Source organism: Gorilla gorilla, chromosome 1, assembly GCF_029281585.2.
Source record: "Gorilla gorilla gorilla isolate KB3781 chromosome 1, NHGRI_mGorGor1-v2.1_pri, whole genome shotgun sequence".
In the NCBI taxonomy this organism is placed as follows: Eukaryota; Metazoa; Chordata; class Mammalia; order Primates; family Hominidae; genus Gorilla; species Gorilla gorilla.
Genome location: NC_073224.2, coordinates 168,524,727 through 168,539,559, shown reverse-complemented (window position 1 = coordinate 168,539,559; position 14,833 = coordinate 168,524,727). Strand labels below are relative to the sequence as shown.

The following is a 14,833-nucleotide window of genomic DNA, read 5'->3' as shown; positions in this document are numbered from 1 at the left end:
GCTGTGATGAACTGGTCTTTATCCATGCTCACAATTTTGGTTATCAAAGAAGCCTAGAAATTTTACACAGACTGTCAAAAGTGAGATGGGGCCAGACATTCTTGAGAGAGAGAGCACCTGGCCCCATTTGATGCTATTATGGCCAGAACCTGAATATGCTGATCTAGAAGGCTGGCAAGTCTCACTGGCCAGTGATGGAGTGGTGGAAACCTGCCCTGCTCTTGGTACACTCACAGGAGGAGCAAGCTATACTGGCCAGAGGCACATGTGGACAGGTGCTTACTTAAGTGTCTGACTGAAGCATATTCTTTTTGCCCTATTCTGATCAGTAAATAACTGTTCACTATTCCCAGTCCAAAATTCAAAATAAAATCAAAGCTCCCCCATGATCTTTTCTTGGTGAGCAAATTCCCCAATCCTTTTTTCTCTAATCTTCCCTTCTGATTCCACTTTCTATCACTATTTTTATTCTTCTCCAGAGTACTCCAAATAATTGTGTTTTCCAAGCAGTGTATAGGGAGGGGTGTAATAGATTCTTAATAGAGCTCTGTATATTAAAGATCAACTCATTTACAAATCCCAAAACTGAGAAAGGTGGTGGGAAAAGTAAATATTCAAGAACGAGCAAAAGTGGAAGGTGTTACTAGAACTCAAATGAAATTTCACCATATGTCCTTTCCTTCAATAATGTTTTTGTTTGTTCGTTTTTGTTTTTGAGACAGGATCTGACTCTCTCACTGAGTACAGTGCTGCAGTACAGTGGTGTGATTTTGGCTCACTGCAACCTCTGCCTCCTGGGATCAAGCAGTCCTCCTACCTTAGCCTCCGGAGTAGCTGGGACTACAGGCACATGCCACTAAACTCAGCTAATTTTTGTATTTTCTGTAGAGACAGAGTTTGACCATGTTGCCTAGGCTGGTCTTGAACTCCTGGCCTCCAGGAATCTACCTGCCTTGGCCTCCCAAAATGCTGAGATTACCAGCATGAGGCACTGTGCCTGGCATAAATTTTAAAATACGTAGAAGATAGACAATACTTCTCGTCAAAACTGATTCCGTATGCTTACCTTACCATGCTTTATTAAAGATTCTAGATGGGACTCTGGCTGAGGGATTCTTGTTTTCTTATTTTAATCATTCTACTGGTCTTTCTTCTTTTTCCATATATGCCTATATCTATATCTATATCTATATATCTATAGATATATACATACAGGCTTTTATTTCTCTCATACATATATATAAATAAATTTTGGTCTGTTCTTGTTTTTCTTCAGCCTCATGTAATTTTTCTTTTTACAGACTTCCTTAGCACTTGTGTTCATTTCTTAAGGAACATAGTACTTCCTGCATTATTTTATTGTTTTATTTTATTGTTATTTCATTACCCATTTTTATTCTATGGCTTATGAATCCATTGAGAATAGGTGTCACATATCATTATCATTGTTTTATCTTTGACTACCACAATTTGATGTCCTAGTATGTATTATATGTTTCCAAATGAATAAAAGAATAAGTATCTTCACCCAAAATATATTGTATTTTATTCTCTAAGTAAATCAGTACATTTTGTTAGTGATGAACACTAAAACTGATGATTTACTATGATGTGAGAAATACTGAATTACCAGTAAATTCTATAAATTCTCATGAGCATTGATTCAATTTACTTGTCCAGGTATAATCTGCATTCATTGCCAACAACCAGAGCCTGCAATAGATCAATAAAGTAATTGCTATTTGATGAATATGGTTTTATTTGGATTAGAGATCTATTTCCAAAACATAAATTCTACTAATTTTCAAGACATAAAACTGGCCTGTGATATATAAACAAAATGTTGTAATAATCGACATGTTGAGGTGATTTCTTGTTACTTTTCTTAAATGCAGTTATTATATCACTTATGGATAAGGATTCTATTCAGGAAAGGATACTACTGACTCCTTTAGACATCTGCCATTCAATTTGGTGCAGGCATCAACAGCATCAACCTCAGCTGGGAGCTTGTTAGAAAGGCCTACCATCAGGTCTCACTCCAGGCTGCTGAAGCAAAATTTGCATTTTACCAAGATGTCCCAAGTGATCCAAATGCACATTAAAGTTTGAGAGACACTACCTTAGGTCTTTATTTCTGTCATTGAAATTAAAATTGTCATATTTATAGAAATGAAAGAACAAAGTCTTGTGTGTCTGGGTTTAGATCAGTCCTATAATCTCAATCATCTTAACTAATGCAGGTGAGTATTTTAGAAAGATTTTGAATATTAATGCTTCCAAATGATCAGACCCATGAAAATTTATTGGACACTCATAGATCAAAACAGGATAAAGCAATCAATTAAAAGACAGCATTTATAGGGTGCTCACACTGTACAGAAATGTAGGTGAGGCTTTGGTAGTGATAAATGACAGATGAATTTCAAGGCACGTCCAGCTGAATAGGGAGACATATGTCCAAAACAATTATCAGTACAAATGCGGCCAAAATGCACTTCTTCCAGGCATAATGTGTGGCCATGTGGTGAATCACATAAACAATGTGTGAGTGGTCAACAATCGCTCCAAAGTGAAGTTATCAACTGATGTGAAATTAGTGTGGCTGGAACAGAAAATAATTTGCACATAATCTGGTGTGGTAGGTTGTTATCGGCCCCAATCCTTTAGCTTTCCTTCTTCCACACCCTTCGCCATGTACTTTTTAAGGGCCCTCCCACTGTGGGCAGTATGTATTTCCCTGCCTCATGACTTTGAATTAGCCATGAGACTTGCTTTGCCAAATGCCATGACATAAAAATGGCAATCTGTCATTTTTGAACCTAGACCACAAAAGAACTTGGTGAACTATGATGATCAAGAATGTATCTAATGAGGCTGGGTGATGAGTGATTGGATCATTCAGAGTCTTATAGACAACAGTAATGAAGTAAAATTTTACTTTTAGTGACATGAGAAGGCATCATCAAGGGTTTTTAAAATCCCTTTCTGCTCTGTATTTTAGCTATCTGAGTAAATGTTATCACGTATACTAGATTTCCAGCTATTAGAAAATGGGAATTTATGTTATCATGGAATGTTTCCTGCTAAGCCCAACTTGGTTGTTTGGTAGATACTTCAAGGGGTAACTGCAGTGTTTTCATGTATTGTTAGGTTATCAAGAACACTACATGGACAAGCATTTACAAACAAAGATAGTCCAATTAGGAGAGGAAACCCTGCAAAATTATAGAAGATTATTTTATTCTCACCATATTTTGTACTTTTTTATTCCTTGAAGATATAAATCTACATTATCCAACATTTAGTACTCTCCATGCTTAGCACAATGTTGACTTTTGTAAATATATCAATTGGTAGCTGAAATAGGTGAATGTACTTTGTAAAATGATATTTAAAAAATATTGCTAGTGATTACATCCTATAAGAACCTGAATCATAAAAAGTATACATGTTAGGAAACACCTTTCTATTACTCACCTTGAAAAAAAACCTCTCTATAAATGCATTTGCAAATACTAACTCCACATGTTACTTGAAAATTTAAATATGAAACATTTAAAAACACAATGGTAAGGTAGCATTACTTTTTTTTTTTTTTTTACTGGATTTCAAATGTTTCTTCTTTATCATCAATGAACAACATAGGAAAACTTTTCCATCGTTAAATAATTGGACATTTTCAGCCGGGTGCGGTGGCTCAAGCCTGTAATACCAGCACTTTGGGAGGCTGAAGTGGGCAGATCACTTGAGGTCAGGAGTTCAAGACCAGCCTGGAAACATGGTGAAATCCAGACTCTACTAAAAATACAAAAATTAGCTGGGCGTAGTGGCATGCGCCTGTAATCCCAGCTTCTCAGGAGGCTGAGGCAGGAGAATTACCTGAACCTGGATGGTGGAAATTGCAGTGAGCCAAGATTGTGCAACTGCACTCCAGCTTGGGAGACAGAGTGAGACTCCGTCTCAAAAAATTAATTAATTAATTAATTAACTAAATAATTAATAAAATTGAACATTTTCACATCACATGGCAAAATCCTAACAACTTTTTTAAAGTGCAGGGAAACAAGAATTGGTCATGTTGAAAAAGCTTAAGACAAACAGGTGAGTGTAATTCTGAGACAACAGTAGTAATCCCTCTACTGGACCTTGTTTTGAGAGAAGGTTGCTGCTGACTTTGATCGTTTGTCAGAAAAAAATTGAAGGTTATTGAGACAATCATCTTCCCAAATGTTTAAGGGTCTGAATTTTCAGGGATATCCTGTGCTCACTTTGCCCCCTCTGTTCTAGACTCTACTGTGTTTAGGTTACTTTGTGGATCTGTACACTCAGGCTCAGCCAGTGGTGGAGGATAAGTGGAGAATGGGCAGAACTGATTATTTTGCCTTTGAGTAATATTTGTTCACCTTGAACCTTCTGGTCAATCTAGGAGTAGCGTCCAGAAAGATGGTAATTTTACCGATTTGTGTTCTTCATTCGCTTTAGCTATCTAAACATTATACTTATTTATGTATTTATCAAATACAGGATGATTTTGTAAATTTTTTTATTGCTACATAATACATGGGCATATTTTGGGGATACAATGGGTGTTCACTCACTCTTTAAGTGCCTTTATAAGTCTTTCCTCTATCAGGAAGCCTTTGTTGACCTCGCTAGATCCCAGTGATCCTTCCGCCTCATAACTGTCATAGCCATTATTTCCTGTATTACTTATTTGGCACCTAAAAATACGTTGCTATCTAATGCCTTTTACTTTAAATTAATATTTAAACTTTTTGTTATATCCACTTTTTTAGTTATATGTTATCTTCTCAGTGAAAGGGTTGCTGAGGGGCAGAGACAGTTTCTTATATATCTTTGTGTTTTCACAGTACAAGTGCAGAATAGCCATCAAATGATTATTTCTTGATCAGATGCATGAATGAATGAATGGCTTTGTAAGCACTATTCATTAATTCTTTCATTAAGTTATCAGGTACTGAGGATACAAACATACCTGTCCTCCTAAAGCTCATATTCTAATTGGAGAAAGCTCACATTCTAATCAGTTGAATATGCTTTGCCTAATGTTAACAGCTTTTTTACAATTTGTGAGAAACATACTTTAGTTTTTTCTAATAAACATAAGTAATGCTCATTTGATTAGTTTATAGAACACAATAATCTACAGCCAAGTCGTGATTAACTGAGGTCCAGATTTTCTAGATTTTTCATTAGCACTTTCAACTGCATCAGAGGATAAAAGTGAGAAGTTAATTTCCATTTACATTGTAAAGAATTGTTGAAAGTTGATAGAGAGTTGGGAAACCTAGCCTAATTGATTTATATGATTCTTTAGCATCACATGTATGCATCATTTATGCATTTGATTCTTGAATCAATTATTATAGGTAACTAAGCATTGTGTTCTACATTTACAGATCTCACTAATATGCATAGAGTAACATCTTTTTCTATCTTTATTATAATTACTATGTTTTAATTGTAGGAGCCATAAGCTCCCCAAAAGTAAAGCTTTGAACTTTTACATGTTTTGAAGATATGGAGATTGTTATGACCAGAAAAATGTTAAAAAAAAAAAAGCCTTATCATTTCAGCCTATTTTAAAAGGTTCTGCTCTGTAGTTTGCTCACTGTTTGCAAGTACTCAACCCCACATTAGAATGCAAATGCACTTTTAGATAATACTTAAATGAATGGGCATGGCTATATTGCAATAAAATTTTATTTATTATAAACATGGAAATTATAATTTCCAGGAGAATAATATCCCAAGTGTGATGGGAATAATATTCAGATTTCCGTTTCTATGTCATGTCAATATCCCATGACACGTGGGATATCATTCTTCTTTTGATATAAGAAATCCATTTAAAAATCTAAAAATTGTTTTTAGCTCAAGGGCCATACAAAAACAAGAAGTGGGTGGGCTGGATACCTGTTTATTTATTTACATATTTTCTGTGGCTACTTTTCTGCTACTGCTGCAAAGTTAAGTCTTTGCAGCAAAGTTAAGTCTTTGCAGTAAAGTTGAGTATTTGTCAGAGACACTTTAATGCTTGCAAAGCCAAAACTATTTACTATTTGGCTCTTCAAGAAAAAGTTTGTCAATCCCTTGTGTAGACAACAATATATTTCCATCAATAAGCAGTAAGTAGTCACATGACATGATATATAAAGTACAATATAACACAGTTTTTGTCCAAAAGGCAACAAACTAACATTATAACACAATAATATTCTTGAAATCATGAATATATATTTTGAGCAACTACTATGTGCCAAGCACTATTCTAGACATTGGAGATACCACAGCTCAGGCATATAAATGGACATAATCTCTGCTCTCATGGAGTTTACATTCTTGAATGGGAGCCCAATAATAACACAAAAACATGCATACACACAATAAATAAATGTAATTTACAGACAAAATAACTTCTACAAATATTCCTGGCTTCTGAGCTAAACTGGAAATGACAAAGCAGTAACACTAATACACTTTTAGGGTTACCCAAGAAGGGTTCTAGCAGCCTGCTCATTGAACCTGTAGTTGGGGTTAAGACTTATCATGAGGAAAATCTTAAATCTCGTCTTCTCAGAAACTGCAATACATCAAGGAGAAAATAAAAATTCAAGGTCAGAACACAAGCTCAATGCTTTTTTTTTAAAAAAAATAGCTTACACTGTCAAAATTGTCTTAAAGCAAAGATTGTAGATAGTGGGACAATATAGTTAGAAAAATTTTGAATTTTCTATGGAGCCCTAGAGATTAAAAAAAAAAATCTCCAAATATTGTTACACTTGAAGTTAGTTGAAGGCTTTAGAGGAATAGGCTGATGAACTATAAAAGGCTGACTTAGAAATGATGCCTGAAGATACAGTAAGTGACCTGCTTAGAGTCTGACACAACTGACACCTGAGTCTCCTAACTCTAATAAAATTCTCAAAACAAAAAAACTTCAATCTAAACTGCAGACAGCTGAGAGGAAATCAATTTATGAAGCTGGGAAAATAAGACCTAGAAAATGCATATGACTTTAAATAAAAATAGAAAGCCCCAATATGCGTCTTCTTACGTTCCAGCAAGCAATTGGCTTCCTGATGGGAACCTGCATGGGAGAAGGCCAGCGGTCAAGTACAATTCTGCAATCTCAGTTATGTGACCTACTGGACATTCCCAAGGACATTTAGTAAATGCTCTCTTGAGTGTGATATTCCGGTGCTAAACCTCTGTCACAGAATTTCCTAGCTTTCTATTATAGGAATTACAAAAAGAAAGATGAAGAGACTATAACATGTCTTTATGTTCAAATTCTTCACCATATTTTTTACATATTAAATCACCCTTTTTTACGAAATTGTCAAAAGGACACAAATGAAAACTATTATTGTTTTTTAAATAGTGAAGACATCTCAGAATATAAAATTTAAATCACATTGCTGTAGAGAGTTATGAGCATGGAGGACTTAATGTGGCCTTTAGAACATCTATGACCATATTAGCAAATATGTTTCCCTTTTCTAGTAGCCATATTGCCTCATTTGAGACGAACTCATTGGAAGTCATTTAACAGAAAACCATGAAGAAGAGGTAATAGGCATTTCAAATCAGTTGTGTACCAAATAGATTCCTGTTTACTTTGTTCTGAGATAACCGTCTCAGAAAACAAAGCTAGGAGGTTTCATGTTGTTTTAGAAGAGAGAAAAAAGCTACACTTTCTTAAATGTCATGAAATAGTGAATTGTTTCATAGAATGATGAAACAAGCCTCTACAATTATTTTGAGTAGGTAAGATGAATTATTTTTGACAAGATTGACTTTTAAGAATTGTGCACAATACTATTGAGAAAGGGAAATAATTCAAAACTCACAATGTTTTACATAGATTATATCCCTATGACCAATTTAAGTGGAAATTTAGTTAGCATGTTTAGATTTTAATTAAAGTTGACAATATTAGACTGTGAATATTCATAATGGAATCTGGTTACTCATATTCTTTTACTTCATTCTTCTTTCCGATGTACATTTTAAATTGAAATACATTGGAAAAGTGCATAAATTGGAACTCTACAGCTTGATAAATGTTCACAAAGGAAACCTGACCCAAACCCTTGAAGTCACTATGTCCCCCTTCTAGTAACTAGCCTCATTCATAAGAGTAACCATTATGTTGACTTCTATTGGTGCCAATGTTTTAACTTTAAATAAATAGACTCAAACAATACTGTAACATTATTTTGTGTCTGGCCAACTTTCATACAGTATTATGTTTGTGAAATTCATTCATGATGTTGTCTGTAACTGGAGTTCATTCATTCTTATTACAGTATAAGTTTCCACTGTATAAATATACCACAACTTCTTTATCTATTCTACTGCTGACAGGTCCTGTTAGGACCCAGGCCACACAGCAGGAGGTGAGCAGCAGGAGAGGCAGCGGCCCTTACCGTCTGAACTCCGCCTCCTGTCAGATCAGTGGCTGCATTAGATTCTCATAGGATCGTGGAACCTAGGGATATAGGGTGAGCACTCGTCACGAGCCTCTAATGCCTCTGAACAACCTTTGCCAAGTCCTTGGAAAAATTGTAAAAATTGTCTTCCAAGAAACCGGTTCCTGGTGCAAAAAAAAATTGGGGAACCTTCATGTAATCCACCCAAAGAGGGCAAAGAACTGCTACCAGAGAGATCTTTACAAATGCCCACTGATATAAATCATTTTCCAGATCAAAATATTCCAGTGTCTTAGGATATAATTCAAGCTTCTTAGTCCCATATGATGCTATGAAGAATATGGTTGCTGCTTTCCATGCAATTACTTTGCTTTATTTGCAGTTCTGTGAACAGCAAGGGAGTAAAACTCTTCTGCACCTAGAGTGACTTTACCCCGATCTTTTCTACCTGCTGGATTCTACTATTCCTTTAAATCTCTATTCATACTTTACCATCTTTGAAAAGCCTTTCCTGTCCTTCCTAATACAGTTAATTTCATCATCTGTACTGCCCAGTGTTTGAACGTAACTTGAATTTATCTCCCTGTTTATACATTTTCTCCCTAAGGGACTATGAGGCACTCGCTATGCTTTCTTCATCTTTGTGTTCACAATGACTAGAACGAGCTTAACCAATTGCCTAGTATAATTTTATTGAGTGAATGAATGAATGAAATATTCTTTTCTGTAAGTCCTCTTTCTTTTCAAAGTAGTTTAAACAACCAAAATTTTATCATGGAAATTATTTCTCCTACAATAAGAAAAAACTAAAAGGAAAAGAATAAAAACATACATTTGTTCTGGGGACTGGAAGAGGAACCTCTTCAATATACTTGCATTTTTAATCCTTTCACAGGGTTGAATGAAATGGGAAAGAACAAACTGACTTAAGAGAAAGACTGTATAAACTTTTCTTTTACTGCTTGACCAAGGGAAACACTGTTTTCCGATCACTGAAAGGTTATTTAGAAATTTTAGTGTTTGGCACCTTTGGTCAGTGTTAAAAGGAAAGCCTAGAAATGAGGCTGAACGGAGCTTAGAAGAAGAGACTACTTGAAGTACCTGCTCTGAGAGAAAAAAAAAAAAAAAAGACACAGACAGAGAGAGCATTATTGCTTGTGTCCTGACAGATAAGAGAAGTTATTGGTAAGAAGTGGCTGAGGCTGGGTGTGGTGGCTCACGCCTGTAATCCCAGCACTTTGGGAGACTGAAGTGGGCGGATCAGTTGAGGTCAGGAGTTCAAGACCAGCCTGGCCAAGATGGCAAAACCGCATCTCTACTAAAAATAAAAAAATTAGCCATGCATGGTGGCATACGCCTGTAGTCCCAGCTACTCAGGAGGCTGAGGCAGGAGAATCGCTTGAGCCCAGGAGGTGGAGGTTGCAGTGAGCAGAGATTGCACCACTGCACTCCAGCCTGGGCGAGAGAGGGAGACTCCATCTCAAATTAAAAAAAAATGTCGCTGAGAGAGATTAGAGAAAATTATGCAACATTTTAGAGGCAGACAGCTCTGAGAATGAGCAGTAGGGCAAAGTCTCCCAACAGACTCAGGGCAGGCTGACCACAAACACAGTCTGACAAAAACACAAAGAAGGTCAAGGTGCTCCTCAACTTAGATGTAATTTATACAATTAGGTCAAACTGTACCATAGTAAACATTGTAGGTCATATCAAAAAGAGCTTTCTGGAATCTTTGATTTCAGTGACAACTGCACCATAAAGGGGCATAGGATAAAATCTCATTACTTCTCATTTCCGCCTCTTTCAAGATGCTTGTAATATGGTTTGATGCCACGTCTTTGTTAAATTTACTTGGGTTGTCAAAGAGGAACCCGAGGCTGTCATTGAGATGGTATGAAAGCACAATGCTTTCATACTTTGTGTACAATTTACTTTGAGGCGTGATGACATAATCTGCACTACCCATAGGAAGTAATAGATACTTCCTACAGTCAGTGGCTCCCTCAACTCTATGAACCCTAACCTGATCATATCAGAATTCATTTTCACTATTGTAATATCTAGATTGAGAGAGGTATAAGAGTTAGTGCAAAAGTTCAATCATTCATATGAAAATTTTATTGTTTCACAATATAAGCTAGCCCAATTAAAGTGGCTAACCTCACTTGATTTGACACTATTTACACTGACTAAAACTATATTCAGTGGTGCCTATATTTAAAGTTTTGCAAATTTTTCACAATCACTTTTATGGAAAAGATAAAACAAAACTGCATTTAGAGCTATTATTTGGATAGAGGGGTCAGCTTATTGATGTTCAAATCTGAGCACTGAAGCTACCTGTAAGTTTTTTGATTTGGAAAACAGTCCTTGTTGGTAGTACTAACTTTAAGTTACATTCTGTGAACAATTATATAATGGCAGATAAAGATAACTATAATTTCGTTTTGACAATTGAATTTAAGAAGTAAATTTTAAGTTCAAATTATTAAATTATGTGCTAGTGTCATTTGAGTAGCACTTTAAAAGTTTATAACAGAATTCCATGTACATTATATCACTTAATTCTCAACAAGTTTTCAAAGAAATCTTTATTATCTTCATTTTATACATGGTGGAACTAAGGTTTGGGAAGATTTATTGATATGCTCGAGGTTACATGATCATTAAATGGACTCAGGGCTCAATCTCATGTCTTAGAACTTCAAATCTTAGACCACATTGTTTAATATGTTCTTGTAAGGCTGGATTTTTATAATTTTTCTTGGTATTCTCATTGAATGATATAAGCCAGGAATTTTTTAATGAATAAATTTATTTTTATATTTGTCTTTTATTTTCACCAATTTTAAGACTTTTTGGAATTTTATATAGATTTTTTTTTTTTTGAGACAGAGTCTTGCTCTGTTGCCCAGGCTAGAGTGCAGTGGTCCACTCTTAGCTCACTGCAACCTCCACCTCCTGGGTTCAAGCGATTATCCTGCCTCAGCCACCTGAGTACCTGGGATTACATGGGCGTGCCACCACGCCTGGCTAATTTTTGTATTTTTAGTAGAGACGGGGTTTCACCATGTTGGTTAGGTTTGTCTCAAACTCCTGACCTCTTGATCCACCCGCCACAGCCTCCCAAAGTGCTGGGATTACAGGTGTGAGCCACCACACCTGGCCTAGAATGTTATTATTTACAAGCAAACTATCTGTTATTAATTCAATGCACAGCAAAATCTGTGGCACAGCAATGTGCAGTATTACAAAGTAATTGTAACTCTCTAATGTATCATTTAAATTGTAAATACTATATATAACTAAAATATAAGACACATTTTTTAGAGGGACTTCTAATACATAATATTAAAAGAGATTTAATGTCAATAGTGGTTATCTTTGGATGTTGAAAATAAGGGTAACTTTGGCTGGGCATGGTGGCTCATGCCTGTAATCCCAGCACTTTGGGAGGCTGAGGCAGGCAGATCTCTTGAGGTCAGGAGTTTGAGACTAGCCTGGCCAACAGGGTGAAATCCTGTCGCTACTAGAAATACAAAAAAAATTAGCTGGGCATGGTGGCGCATGCCTGTAATCCCAGGTACTTGGGAGGCTGAGGCAGGAGAATCGCTTGAACCCAAAACGTGGAGGTTGCAGTGAGCTGAGATGGCACCACTGCACTCCAGCCTGGGTGCAGAGTAAGACTCCGTCTCAGGGAAAAAAAGAAAAAAAAAAAAGGAAAACAAGAAAATAAGGGTAACTTTTTCTTTTGTTTCTGTACTTCCCAGATAATCATTAATGATTAAATATTACTTACAGTGTGAAAAAAATACACATTTTTAAAAAAAGTGAAATTGACTCTGGGTAGCAATAGTGTAGCCTCCTCATTGTCTTCCATGTTTTTAAAATATTTGACAGGTGTAATCTCTAGAGTACTGGAATTCAGAGAAAGGTCATATTCTAACCTCCTCTCCTCCAGACTAGTAATCACTTTTCATTTATCAATCAATCACACCAGTGGGACATTTGGAAGATGCCGCTCCCAGTCCCAGAGTACTTGGGTGCTCCCTTAAGTAGGGCAGACAGGTTTGTTCAAAATAGAAGCTTTAATATCATCATGTCAGAAGTTCTTAAACTGCTTTAGCATATTCTAACAAAGTTCTGAGGTTTTTTTACTTTAGCTAATTCTACAGTGAAAAAATGATCCCAGGAAAGAACCAGTGCAACTAAGAGGCACACAGTAGTGCTACAGATTTTTTTTTTTTTTTGAGTCAAAGTTTTGCTCTTGTTGCCCAGACTGGAGTGTAGTGGCACAATCTCGGCTCACTGCAACCTCTGCCTCCTGGGTTCAAGTGATTCTCCTGCCTCAGCCTCCCGAGTAGCTGGGATTACAGGTGCCCACCACCACGCCCAGATAATTTTTTTGTATTTTTAGTAGAGACAGGGTTTCACCACATTGGCCAGGCTGGTCTCAAACTCCTAACCTCAGATGATCCCCCGACCTCAGCCTCCCAAAGTGCTATGATTACAGGCATGTAGGTGGTATCACTACTTACTCCACAGGGACTAGCTGTTGAAATTGAGGCCAATACTATGCATACAGCAATGGACAGAGCTCTGTTCTTTTCCTTGAGGAGACTGTGTGAAAATTATGCTACCAGTTTTATAAAAGCAAGTATTTAAATTTCCTCTGAAATAGGATATTTTAAATCTGAGGAGGCTCATTAAAAATATTAGATAATCCTATTCTATATTCAAGTACATATTCCTGAAAACAATGAATCCCAAGTGGAATTTTATTTTTGCACATGTAATCTTCACTAGAGCTTAAATTCTTTTAGGACAGGTCCATATGTTACATACTTTTGCACCCACACCTTTTCCTCAAGCACCAGTAGGGATTCAAAATTAATAGCTAAATTAGATGAACAAAATTCCACTATAACATCATGAGACAGTCTTTCATTGCAAATAGTTGTAATTTTACTATAAGACAAAGAGTAGTTCCTGATACTTGATAAATTGTGCCATTTGTAAACCCCCCAACACACATATACACACTCACACATATCCATTCATGATTGCCATGAATCTCCTTTTATTTTATTTTTGAGCATCGAATTGGATGGTTTAATCTCATATCCTTAGATTTACCTAGTGCAGAGATGCAAAGGTCATCCTCAATGATATCACTACACATTACATTTGACAGAATATCTTAGTGGTTTTCTTTTGCTTTCACTTTTAACAAGTTTTCTTGTTAAAGTAGTAATCTACATTGCTACAAGATTTGAAAATGATTTCTGACTTTTACAACTAAAGTGTTGAAATTTCTCATTTAATGTTCTAGATACAGCAGGGGCTTCAATGGGTCAAGATAAAAGGATTGTTTCTAGACATGCTTAGAGTGAGAAAAGATTATGTGAAGAAAGAATTCACTGGAAAAAATATGGACTTGAGTAATCATTAAATCCATGCCCTTTTCTCAAAGCCAAATAAGGTTCCTACTGTGTTCTTGGTAGTGATTTGGAAGCCTGTTTGGGTTGACATTTCCCTTATTCATTTTTCCTTACCATAAGGTTTTGCTAACATTTCCAAATACCTATGAAATTATGAGATTTCACAGAAATAAAAGTAGTTATTAATGAAGAAAAATTTCAGCCAATTCACTTAAAATGACTAAGAAAGTGCATTAAAAGTACAGTAATTGCAAACAAAGAAACAAAAAAAACAAAGAAAAAAACCACAACAGATAATAATGCCACCTCCAACAACAATGTAACATGTCTTAACAACCTTTATAAAAATACATATAACAGATTTATTTCAGTAGCATAAACACAGAGATAGTCCTTTGACTTCCAAGAAGATGAAATAATACATAGGTCATGAATACATAAGTTTTATTTCTATGACCAAAAGTATTTCACTACTCCAAGAAGTATTTATGAGGCAAATTACTGGAAGACTATGGAATTAAATTTGGTTTTATATAGCATCTTTCATACTCCAAGCGTCTCAATAGCTTTTTGAAAGTACAGAAATGCAGTGACAGTTGAAAACTGAAGAAGCTATTATACTTTTAAGGGCAGATGATGTAGGCTTGAATTCAGAGACGTGTTTTATGGATTCAGGGAGCGGGATATTCTTCAACTAATCTTCTACAAGTTCTGTGTCATCTTTATGTTCTACCTGAGTTGCAACCAAGGGCATGCAGTGGGGTCTTAGTGAAATAGCTCTTTTAATTATATAATAAACTGTCCCTGGCTTGCAGGGACAGGGTTGCAATATTAGGTAAGCTTTGGATATAGCATTTGAAACTCTCAAATACCTTGTCCTGTGATAAGTAAGCCATAATACTCAACATAGCATGTTTAGTGTAAAATGTCATT

General features: G+C 35.9%; 1 protein-coding gene and 1 long non-coding RNA gene across 4 annotated transcripts in view; one reads left to right on the top strand and one right to left on the bottom strand.

Moving 5' to 3' along the window:
* Window positions 1–14,833, bottom strand: part of NEGR1 (neuronal growth regulator 1) — an 874,525-nt gene that overhangs the window by 34,927 nt on the left and 824,765 nt on the right. The gene's annotated exons all lie outside the window — the stretch shown is intronic.
* The window catches only part of LOC109024774 (uncharacterized), a 417,600-nt gene that overhangs the window by 357,182 nt on the left and 45,585 nt on the right, over window positions 1–14,833 (top strand). The window contains exon 6 of one of the 3 annotated variants that reach the window (XR_010130711.1): window positions 723–1,534. The exons of the other annotated variants lie outside the window; for them this stretch is intronic. This is a non-coding gene — a long non-coding RNA (uncharacterized lncRNA). Of the gene's footprint in view, window positions 1–722; window positions 1,535–14,833 lie in introns of those variants that run through there. 3 annotated transcript variants of the gene reach the window in all.